The sequence below is a fragment of the Dermochelys coriacea genome, chromosome 9, assembly GCF_009764565.3.
Source record: "Dermochelys coriacea isolate rDerCor1 chromosome 9, rDerCor1.pri.v4, whole genome shotgun sequence".
NCBI classification, from domain to species: domain Eukaryota; kingdom Metazoa; phylum Chordata; order Testudines; family Dermochelyidae; genus Dermochelys; species Dermochelys coriacea.
Window position 1 is genome coordinate 53,061,359 of NC_050076.1, and position 12,257 is coordinate 53,073,615.

Below are 12,257 nucleotides of genomic sequence, written 5' to 3' on the forward strand. Positions count from 1 at the left end.
CAGGGAGCGCACAGTGTGTGCCCTGCCACAGCCTCAGAATACAAAGATGCCTTAAGTTTAGAACATTATCATCCAGTCAGCCACAGCTATTATACCTGATAATCTGAGGACAAAAGCAAAAGTCTTCTATGCTTTTTACTTCATTTCTGAGCAGACCAGGTGATGATTATGTCTCTATCTTTGCATGTGTGACTGTTATTGTACATGGGAGTGGCAACTTTTCTGCATTATGTTTATCAGTGATTTATTGATCTGTATAAAGTAGTTAAATTAACCCTGATATGAACTCCAGTCATCCTGGCTCCTTACATCACTGTAATGTACATTTCTCTCTTCAGGCTGCTCCAGGGTAGCAAAATCTAGGCTTTCTTGTCTGACGACATAGGAGAAAAACACTTTTTTGTTTCTTCATGGTAAAATCAGCTCTTCCTGTTGTGCTTGAAATCAAAAATCAGGGGAGACAGACAGTGAATTTTAGTGCCTCTGAAACTGATGCAGCAATGGCACTTACTCAAACAGAGCTTAGTGGTAGGTGCTGCGCAAGGTACTTCTGTGAAGATCAAGTGCCTCTCCTGAACAGAACGGGACAGTGTTTCTCTATTATATACAGAGCTGTGGGAAATGAGAATCCTGATCCAAAATGCATTGAAATCAGTAGAAAGATGCCCATTGAGTTTAGCTGTGGGCTTTGGTCAGGCCCTAAATGAGGCTAGTAGATTCGTTTCATCTATGACTCAAAGAGGTTCTGACCCTAGGTCTGCAGAGGTGAATGAGTGCTCAGTCTCAGTGCTCTCAGGTTGCAACCATGTGCTCAGCATTAGCTATCCTAGTTTATGATCCTATAACCCGCTGACTGATTTACAGTCTGGTCAGCCTCCTGTATCCATCCCTTGCCAGCATGCGAGGGTACCTCCATCCATTGTGCATGCTCCTGGGTGATACGGAACGCTGGGTTGCAGCCTGAAAGGCAGCTAGGTCTGAGCTTGTTAGAACGTGGTTCTACTCTGCAAAGTCACTGGACTGGTGAGGTTTCATGTTTATTATCTCACTGGGAGTCCAGGCAAAACCTGCTTAGTTTACACATAAAAAAATGTTTCTTTCCTAGCTGGTGTATCCCTGCAAACTCAGCCTCAAGCCAAAGAATCACCCCCAGCAGCGATGATTCTGCAGGTGGAACTTAATTACCAATTCAACTGATGCTCGGAGCACAGCAGGCTCCAGGTCACCTCGCTGAGCTGGCTGTAAGACGACCAAGAGTAAAAAGCAGCACCTGTTTGTTTTAGTAAGTAAAGCTAGCAGAAGTTACAGTGGGGGAAAGTGCTATAATTTCATAGTCCCTTCTCAGAGCACAGCTGCATTTTAAAGGCTTTTAAAAATGCGGCTTTGGGCCTTGAATTGGATCTGAAGTCAAAAGTGCGGTGATTTGCCACATAGGAGACTGGTGTTAGGTACCCCCTTCAATCCCCCTTGTGTAAGAGGCTGTCTGTTTCATACTGTACCAGCTGGAGTATCTGGGTAACTTTCCCATCTAGAGATGCAGTGATGTAACCTGGAGGTGATAAATACCTGGGTACTGTGGGTATGTCTTCATCCAAAAGATATGGGCAAAGCCTCCAGGCTGGCTGAAGAAGGTATTTCTTAGCATTGTATCAACTTATGTGTCTGTGAGCAGTCCCAAGAGAGCAGAGTACTTTGACAAATTGACAACAGGTGTACTCAGTGGAGGGTGAAGTCAATGCTTCAGTCAGCATCTCTATAATGGCATCATTTATGAGATAGAAGACAGGTATCCATCCTGTAAATCTTGAGAAACGGTCTAATCAGATAGGGCCCATCGCTGCTGTGTATGCAACCTGCTCTTGCTTCCCTCCCCAAGCTAAAAATCATTCACAGCTATTGACATTGCAAAATATAAGTATATGCTGTTAACCATGATATAGGATAAATGACTCATACACTGTTAATGAGGCTGTCCTGTGAGCATGACTGCTAGCAGTGATATCACATTCTAAGATGATGCTGACAGACTGGAGCTATTATGTAATTCCTATAAGCATCGCCTTAAACAAAGATATTGTGTCCATAGTGGAATGGTGTCATGGGTATTCAGGTATTGTAGGATAGCTACAATACTGGGGATTTTTAGAATCTATTTTAAGATCAGATTTTATGATCTAACATAGTCTGACCTCCAGTATTATATAGGCCAGAGAACCTCATCCATAATTTCTGCATCAAGCCTATAACTTCTGGTTGAGCTAGAGCATATTTTTAAAAAAGGATAATTGGTCTTGGTTTAAACACTGCAAGTTTTTGAAAATCCACCACATCTCTGGGTACACTATTGTTAGGGGGCTTATTCCTTCACCCACTTACTTCCCTGGTCCTTCTCGCATGAACAGAGAGTAACAATACCCGAAATCCAAAGGTGCAAACAATTTGATGTTTATTGGGGTGAACTACCAGCAAGCATGGTTCCAATTTCCTTCCTTAGTGTCGCCCTTCCCAGCTCTGACACCACAGAGCCTTACACCTGTGTCCCTGTTCCCATTCCTGCCCTTAGCCAAACATGATTCCAATTTCCTCACCCCCATTCCCTGTTTCCATTTCCCCCTTTAGCAAAACATGATTCCAATTTCCCCACTCCAATTCCCTGTTTCCATTTCCCCCACCCACACACACACTTCCTGATTGACTGCAGATTATATAGTAAAACTTGAGTTCTGCTTAGCTATACCTTAACCAATCATTTTCCTGAAATTTAACTAACCAATCCTAACATATTGTAACATGATTATGTAACCAATTATATCCCACCACCTTAATTAGTTTACACCCACCGAAATTAATTATACAGCAGACAGGAACAATCACAGAACCAGACAGAGATTATACAGACAAACAATAGCAAAGTGGGAACTATAATGACAAAACAATACAGAAGTGAGGATTTCACATCCCAGCTATTGATAAGTGAGTTCTTGCCAGACAGGATGCTATCAAACTAAGTTTCCTTTTACATTTTCTAGGCACTTCCCTTTCTCTGTATGTGATAGGCATTATCAGGACAGGGTTGTATTCCTAACAGCCCAATAGCACCTTATTTCAATGTGACTAGTTTAGAATGTGAGGCTCTGACCATTTGCTTCCCAGCTTATGGCTGACTCTGCTGCTTAGCCAAAGATCTTAGCCTAAGCACAGGTCCTCAGACTGTCACAGTAAGAGAAGGCTCTTACACCGACAGACAGTGATTTTGATTGTTTCTTTTATACCTCTATAACTAGCCAAGTGATAAGAATACACCTAAATTCTTAGAGTAAAGGCCTTTACAGGCAGGCCTGAATATCTATATCCTAACAACTATTCCATTGGTTAATTACCCTCACAGATGACATTTTATGCCTTATTTCTAGTCTGCATTTGTCTTCCAACCATTGGTCTCGACATGCCTTTATATGCTAGATTAAAGAGCCGTTTAACATCAGCAATCTCCTTTCCGCTGAATGCATCCAATGAAGTGAGCTGTAGCTCACGAAAGCTTATGCTCAAATAAATTTGTTAGTCTCTAAGGTGCCACAAGTCCTCCTTTTCTTTTTGCAAATACAGACTAACATGGCTGCTACTCAGAAACCTGTCATTGTAGACTGTGATCAAGTCACTTCTTAACCTTCTCTTTGATAAACTAAATAGACTGAGGTTCTTGACATGCTATTGTTTTTATACTTACTAAGCCAGTGCATGTTTCCCAGTGCACCCTCCAGGTTCAAGTTAGGAGAGGGGTTTTGCTGATTCCATTATGTTAATAGAGGCTGGAGCAGAAGGGTAGTCTCCTTTCAAAGGTACGTTAGAGGGTAGACTCAGCCCTGATCCAAGCTTCAGTGGAGTTATTCCTGCTTACTCCAGGGTTGAATTTGACCCATTGTTTCCAAGGAGCAACGTTTAATCTCTACAGTAACATACTTTAATCTCTGGAGTAACACAGCAAAGTCATTCATACACATTAGTTTGAAAAAAGCCAATTTTTTCCCCCTCAGGAAATATTGAAGAAAAATTGACTTCCTTCCCAAATGTCAGGGTTTTCTTTGAAAACCCACACCCTGAATACGTTTTGATTTTCAAAAAACATTTCTCCCCAAAACTATTTTTACCAGCAAAATTCCAGATTTTGTTTCTTCATAGAAAAACTGCAAAATTAGAAGGAAAATGAAAACTGACTTGAAAAATTTATTTTACTGAAAAGCTATTTTTGGTTTAAAAGAAAAAGGAAAAAAAAAGTTTAGATGAAAAATACTCTGACTCACAGTAGGTCTCAACAATAATGCTTAACTATGCTGGAGAGTGAACCTGAACTGGTAGGCAGTGTAGGGATATGCCATGATTTGAACATTTAGGTAAATAATTCTGTTATTTTGATATGTCCTGGCTCGGGTATTTTTTTCCTAGAAAATTCTAGTTGCTCTTTAACCATTTACATCTCCTTTGTACGATGCGCCGCAAGGTTACTGTATTACTTCATTGCATACTTCATATTTACATAACATTTTCCAGATATCAATAGAAGTTTTCATAAACAATATTGTACAGCATGCTAAATGTTGTTTTAATTTGATAGTTCAATGTAAGTGAGTTCCTGTCATGCACAGAACAAAATAGATCTATTATATTATTATTAATTATTACTATTGTTTTAAATCTGCTTCTCAGGCAGATTTAACAACTATGTCAATCTAGCTTGTTCATTTTCTTGAAACGGAATGGGGGAGACCTCCCTGCAAATTAGTGTAGAGTCTCTATGAGCAACAATGTTAATTGCAACTGTTTTATAATGATCTTACTCTAATCAGTCTCAGTTTTTTCATGACTAGGCCTGAGTCTTAATTAGACCTCAAGTATCTGGTCGTCCTTTCTCAGAACATATTGTTACATATTTCCATACATAAAGAGCAAAACATTGCATTGTGTAGCAAAAATTATTTTTTATTTCTGATTAAGGTAAATAGCAAAGAAAGAATAAATATAAATGTTGATTCAAAAATAAAATTTTCCTTTTGAAGTGGCCAGAAACTTGCTGTAGGAAAACCAAAACTTTTCAACAGAAACATTTTGAATGAGTGTTTTTTTAGCTGAAATTTGTCACAGCAAATATTTTGGTTTTCTCACCAGCTTTAATAAATAGCCAGCTTATACATGTTTCCAATACAAAATAACCATATAGAAAAGAGTTCATTGCAGCACATATTCTGCAGCACCCTCTATGTTCGTTTGTGGTGTGTACTTTATATCTAGCCAAGTGTTCTTATTGGGCCATACATCACAGCTATTCATATTGGAGTACAGTGACTCAAGTTCAAACCTGTTTTGAAAAGTTTCATCTTAGATGTTCATTTCAGTAATTCACTATTAGTTGTGTTTAATAACTTATCCTCTTTGCTGCAACAATCCATCCAAGAACACATTCACGCAATCAGACCTCAATACTAGGCCAATACTAATAAGTAGAGTTGTGTGGAGAATGGAAATTCTGTTTCATAAAGGATGTTGAGGTTTTGAAATTTGGTTTTATTCTGAATTGAACAAACCCCCCAGAAGTTGCAATTGTCCAGAAAGGACAACTCCAAACATTTTGTTTCTTTGTTTCAGATGGATCCAAATCTTTAAATTTGATTGTGACTTTTTAAAAATTGTATATAATATTGTCATATATAATACAACATTTAAATGTTTCCAAACAAAAAAAAAAAGGAACATTTTGTTTTGAAATATTGTGGGAACTTTTTTCCCTGTTTTGTCTTCTAAACAAAATGTTGGCAAAAATTGACAAGATTTTGCAACGTGCTTTGCTTTTAACAGAGCTGCATTTTCCGTTGAAGTTTGTTCTGACTTTCAGGAATGAGGGTCTGCAACTGAGCCTGGAACTAGCCTTCAGGCAAACTAATTAACAGATCTGAGCTACCATAGAACTGCCTGATTAGCTGAGGGGGAGCCAGCAGCCTTGCTTTTGGCCTCACCGGCTGCTCAATGGTTACATCCAGAGCTGCAATCACTCCTATGCCTGCCTTGTCTCCCAGTCTTGCTCCAACCCTGTTCTTGTTCTGGTCTGCTCCAGCTCTGTTCCTTGTGTGGTTCCTGATTCTGGCTCTGACCCTTGGCTCCAATTCATGGTTCCTGACTCCAGCTCTGACCAGTGGGCCTGACTGCCCACACCCCAGTTACTGACACTGACCACCTCTACTTTTGAGGCAACATGAATACTAGCAAGGACTTGGCTACAGTTTAATAGAGTCACAGAGTTTAAAGACAGGAGGAGATCGGCCACACACAACATTATTCCAGGACACATGTTTCAAGGACATTACATTTCACTCAGTTACCCCTGCATTGACCCCAATAAATGTGTTTGATGAAGCATCTTCCAGAAAGGTCTCCAGTCTTGATCTGATGATATCACAAGACAGAGAATCTGCTGCTTCCCTTGGTAGCTTGTTTCAGTGGTTAATCACCCTACTGTTTAAAATTTGTGCCTGATTTCTAATTTGAATATATCTGGCTTCAGCTTCCAGCCATCAGTTCTTGTCCCGCCTTTCTCCACTAGACTAAAGAGCCTTTTACTACCACTTATTATCTCCCAGGAACATACTTATATGCTGTAATCAAGAGACCTCTCAATTTTTTTTTGAGAAGCTAAACAGATTGAGCTCTGTAAGTCTCTCTGTCAGGCATTTTCTCCAGCCCTCAAATCTTACGTGTGGCTCTTCACTGCACCCTCTCCACTTTCAACATCCTTTTAAAATATGTACACCACAACTGGGCACAGTATTCCCAGATGGGTCTCACCAATGCTGTTTGCAAAGGTAAAATCACCTCCCTGTACCTAATCCCTACTTCCCTGTTTAAACATCAAAGGATCAGATTAGCCCTTTTGGCCACAGAATTGCACTAGTACCTCATGTTGAGTTGTTTGTCTGCTATGACTCCTAAATCCTTTTAGTGGCCACTGCTTTCCAGGATACGGTCCTGCATTCTGGAGATGTGGCCAGCATTCCATGTTCCTAGTTCTATCCCTTTGTGTTCGGCTGTGTTACAGTGCATTATGTTTGAATGGGCCCAGGTTACTTAGTGTTCCAGATTGCTCTATGTGAGCCCTGTCCTCATCGTTACTTACTATTCCATCAATCTCTGTGTCAGATGCAAGTTTTATCAGCAATGATTTTATATTGACTTCCAAATCATTGATAAAAATATTGATTAGCATCAGGCTTAGTACCAATTCCTGTGGAACCCCCTTAAAAACACTCCTATTTGAGAATGGTTTCAGAGTAGCAGCCGTGTTAGTCTGTATTCGCAAAAAGAAAAGGAGTACTTGTGGCACCTTAGAGACTAACAAATTTATTTGAGCAGAAGCTTTCGTGAGCTACAGCTCACTTCATCGGATGCATTTGGTGGAAAAAACAGAGGAGAGATTTATATACACACACACAGAGAACATGAAACAATGGGTTTATCATACACACTGTAAGGAGAGTGATCACTTAAGATAAGCCATCACCAACAGCAGGGGGGGGAAGGAGGAAAACCTTTCATGGTGACAAGCAGGTAGGCTAATTCCAGCAGTTAACAAGAATATCAGAGGAACAGTGGGGGGTGGGGTGGGAGGGAGAAATACCATGGGGAAATAGTTTTACTTTGTGTAATGACTCATCCATTCCCAGTCTCTATTCAAGCCTAAGTTAATTGTATCCAGTTTGCAAATTAATTCCAATTCAGCAGTCTCTCGTTGGAGTCTGTTTTTGAAGCTTTTTTGTTGAAGTATAGCCACTCTTAGGTCTGTGATCGAGTGACCAGAGAGATTGAAGTGTTCTCCAACTGGTTTTTGAATGTTATAATTCTTGAATGTTATAATTCTTAGCTATCTAAACTACTATATGCCACAAGGGGCCACAACAATGGTTCCCGTAACCCACCCAGCAATATTGTTAATCTATCCAACTATACTCTTAGCCCAGCGGAAGAATCTGTCCTATCTCGGGGCCTCTCCTTTTGCCCCTCCACCCCCACGAACATGATACAGTTCTGTGGTGACCTAGAATCCTATTTTCGACGTCTCAGACTCAAGGAATATTTCCAACACACCTCTGACCAACATATTAACCCACAGAGACCTTCCTGCCAACACTACAAAAAGAAGGATTCTGGGTGGACTCCTCCTGAAGGTCGAAACAGCAGCCTGGATTTCTACATAGACTGCTTCCGCAGACGTGCACAAGCTGAAATTGTGGAAAACCAGCATCGCTTACCCCATAACCTCAGCCATGCAGAACACAGTGCCATCCACAGCCTCAGAAACAACTCTGACATCATAATCAAAAAGGCTGACAAAGGAGGTGCTGTCGTCATCATGAATAGGTCGGAGTATGAACAAGAGGCTACTAGGCAGCTCTCCAACACCACTTTCTACAAGCCATTACCCTCTGATCCCACTGAGAGTTACCAAAAGAAACTACAGCATTTGCTCAAGAAACTCCCTGAAAAAGCACAAGAACAAATCCGCACAGACACACCCCTGGAGCCCCGACCTGGGGTATTCTATCTGCTACCCAAGATCCATACACCTGGAAATCCTGGACGCCCCATCATCTCAGGCATTGGCACCCTGACAGCAGGATTGTCTGGCTATGTAGACTCCCTCCTCAGGCCCTTCGTTACCAGCACTCCCAGCTATCTTCGAGACACCACCGATTTCCTGAGGAAACTACAGTCCATTGGTGATCTTCCTAAAAACACCATCCTAGCCACTATGGATGTAGAAGCCCTCTACACCAACATTCCACACAAAGATGGACTACAAGCCATCAGGAACAGTATCCCCGATACTGTCACGGCTAACCTGGTGGCAGAACTTTGTGACTTTGTCCTGACCCATAACTATTTCACATTTGGTGACAATGTATACCTTCAAATCAGCGGCACTGCGATGGGTACCCGCATGGCCCCACAGTATGCCAACATTTTTATGGCTGACTTAGAACAACGCTTCCTCAGCTCTCGTCCCCTAATGCCCCTACAATACTTGCACTACATTGATGACATCTTCATCATCTGGACCCATGGAAAAGAAGCTCTTGAGTAATTCCACCATGATTTCAACAATTTCCATCCCACCATCAACCTCAGCCTGGACCAGTCCACACAAGAGATCCACTTCCTGGACACTACGGTGCTAATAAGCGATGGTCACATAAACACCACCCTATATCGGAAACCTACTGACCGCTATTCCTACCTACATGCCTCTAGCTTTCATCCAGATCATACCACTCGATCCATTGTCTACAGCCAAGCGCTACGATATAACCGCATTTGCTCCAACCCCTCAGACAGAGACAAACACCTACAAGATCTCTATCATGCATTCCTACAACTACAATACCCACCTGCTGAAGTGAAGAAACAGATTGACAGAGCCAGAAGAGTACCCAGAAGTCACCTACTACAGGACAGGCCCAACAAAGAAAACAACAGAACGCCACTAGCCATCACCTTCAGCCCCCAACTAAAACCTCTCCAACGCATCATCAAGGATCTACAACCTATCCTGAAGGACGAGCCATCGCTCTCTCAGATCTTGGGAGACAGACCAGTCCTTGCTTACAGACAGCCCCCCAATCTGAAGCAAATACTCACCAGCAACCACACACCACACAACAGAACCACTATCCCAGGAACCTATCCTTGCAACAAAGCCCGTTGCCAACTCTGTCAACATATCTATTCAGGGGATACCATCATATGGCCTAATCACATCAGCCACACTATCAGAGGCTCGTTCACCTGCGCATCTACCAATGTGATATATGCCATCATGTGCCAGCAATGCCCCTCTGCCATGTACATTGGCCAAACTGGACAGTCTCTACGTAAAAGAATGAATGGACACAAATCAGACATCAAGAATTATAACATTCAAAAACCAGTTGGAGAACACTTCAATCTCTCTGGTCACTCGATCACAGACCTAAGAGGGGCTATACTTCAACAAAAAAGCTTCAAAAACAGACTCCAACGAGAGACTGCTGAATTGGAATTAATTTGCAAACTGGATACAATTAACTTAGGCTTGAATAGAGACTGGGAATGGATGAGTCATTACACAAAGTAAAACTATTTCCCCATGGTATTTCTCCCTCCCACCCCACCCCCCACTGTTCCTCTGATATTCTTGTTAACTGCTGGAATTAGCCTACCTGCTTGTCACCATGAAAGGTTTTCCTCCTTCCCCCCCCTGCTGTTGGTGATGGCTTATCTTAAGTGATCACTCTCCTTACAGTGTGTATGATAAACCCATTGTTTCATGTTCTCTGTGTGTGTGTATATAAATCTCTCCTCTGTTTTTTCCACCAAATGCATCTGATGAAGTGAGCTGTAGCTCACGAAAGCTTATGCTCTAATAAATTTGTTAGTCTCTAAGGTGCCACAAGTACTCCTTTTCTATTTGAGAATGATTCCCTATTGATAACTACTTTTTTGAGATGTCACCTAGCTAGTTCTTCATACAGGTGTGCTATCATGAATGGTGTGGAGCAAGTGAATTAGGAAGTGTTATGTACCCCTTCACGTAACACAAGAACCAGAGGTCACCCAATTAAATTAATAGGCAGCAGTTTTAAACAAACAAAAGGAAGTACTTCTTCAGACTGTGGAACTCATTGCCAAGAGATGTTATGAAGGCCAAAAGTATTGCTGGGTTCCAAAAAGAGTTAGTTACGTTCATGGAGGATAGGTCCAAGAATGGCTATTGCCAAGATGATCAGAGACACAACCCCTTGCTCAGGATGTTCCTCAACCTCTGACTGCAAGAGCTGGGACTGGAAGACAAGGGATGGATCATCTCACACTGGCCACTGTTGGAAGACCGGATAGTGGGCTAGATGGACCATTGGTCTGACACATTATGGGCATTCTTATGTTCTTAAATTGATATTGTAGAGTGCTAATTTTTTAATACAAAATTTCATGTGGTACTCAGTCAAATGTCTTACAGAATTCTAAGTATATTACATCCATGCAGCCAACCCTATAATCTCATCAAAGAATGAAATCTGGTTTGACATTGCCTTCAATAGATCTACACCCATTTAAACCAGCTGAGGCTCTGGCCCCAAATATTAAAGTTGTGGCCTGATCAATATACCATACCAACAGAAGTCTTCCACTCAGTATACTGGGAGCTGGACTGGCCTAGGCGCCACTGAGCAGGGGGAGATTCTTCTCATTGTTTTCCATTTCCCTTTTTTCTACTGCAAGATTTTATGAGGTGCTCCATGAAGCTTCCTTCTGAGTATCCCACTTGAAAAAGACATTTGCTTGACTTTGTAGTTCCATCACTGCCATTCCCTCTGCCTTCAAATGTTACCTGCCAACCAATGTCAAAGGAGCAGAGCCCTTTTATTAGAGCCCTAAGAAAGCAATGCACTCTTTACCTTGTTGTAGGGTAGGATTCTTTGGTGGTTTCAAGTTGATGTCACAGTTTTAGGGTAACTGTACCTGTATCCACCCTCACCTCCGCATGAGTGTTTAGTCAGGTCTCCAACTCACCTGTCTCTGGGTAGGGAGCCTTGTCCCACTCCCTTCTGACAGGGGCTTTTAAGGCTTCCCAGCTCCCTGCCTTATGCAGTGATATCCCCAGCAAACCAGTCAACCTAGTGCCTAGCACCTGTGTGCTGCTTTCTCTCTGAGGGCTATGAACAGTGTGTGGCCAGCAGTTACAAGTGACCACAAAGCCCTATATAAGCAAGCACATTTATTCTTAGGGTAAAAGCATTACAGGGAAAACAAAAAAAAACTATAAACAAATTTAAACACATACTAAACTTACCAGAAATCACCAGTCTTCCACATGGGGAGGCCAATGTCCCTGCCAACCCTTCGGCAATGCTTGGGGCTTCCCTTTGGAAAAGGGTCATGTATATTTAAGGCAATGAGTCCATTGAAGCTCTTCCTTTTATACCAAAACCCCTTTCTTTGTTTTCTCATCTCTGGAAAACCCAGTCAGTACCAGTCCATGCAAAGTATCCCAAGGGAACTTTTCTGTAGTTATTTATAATTTCTAGGGTAATCACCCACTATTGTTTTAGTTCCTGGAGAAGCTGTGGTCACTTTCCCCAATGGAGAAGAACACAAATATACATAAACCATTCATAAATTTAATAGAATGGTCTTGAGTAGGGTTGCAATATCTGTCACAGATATTATCTCTGTCT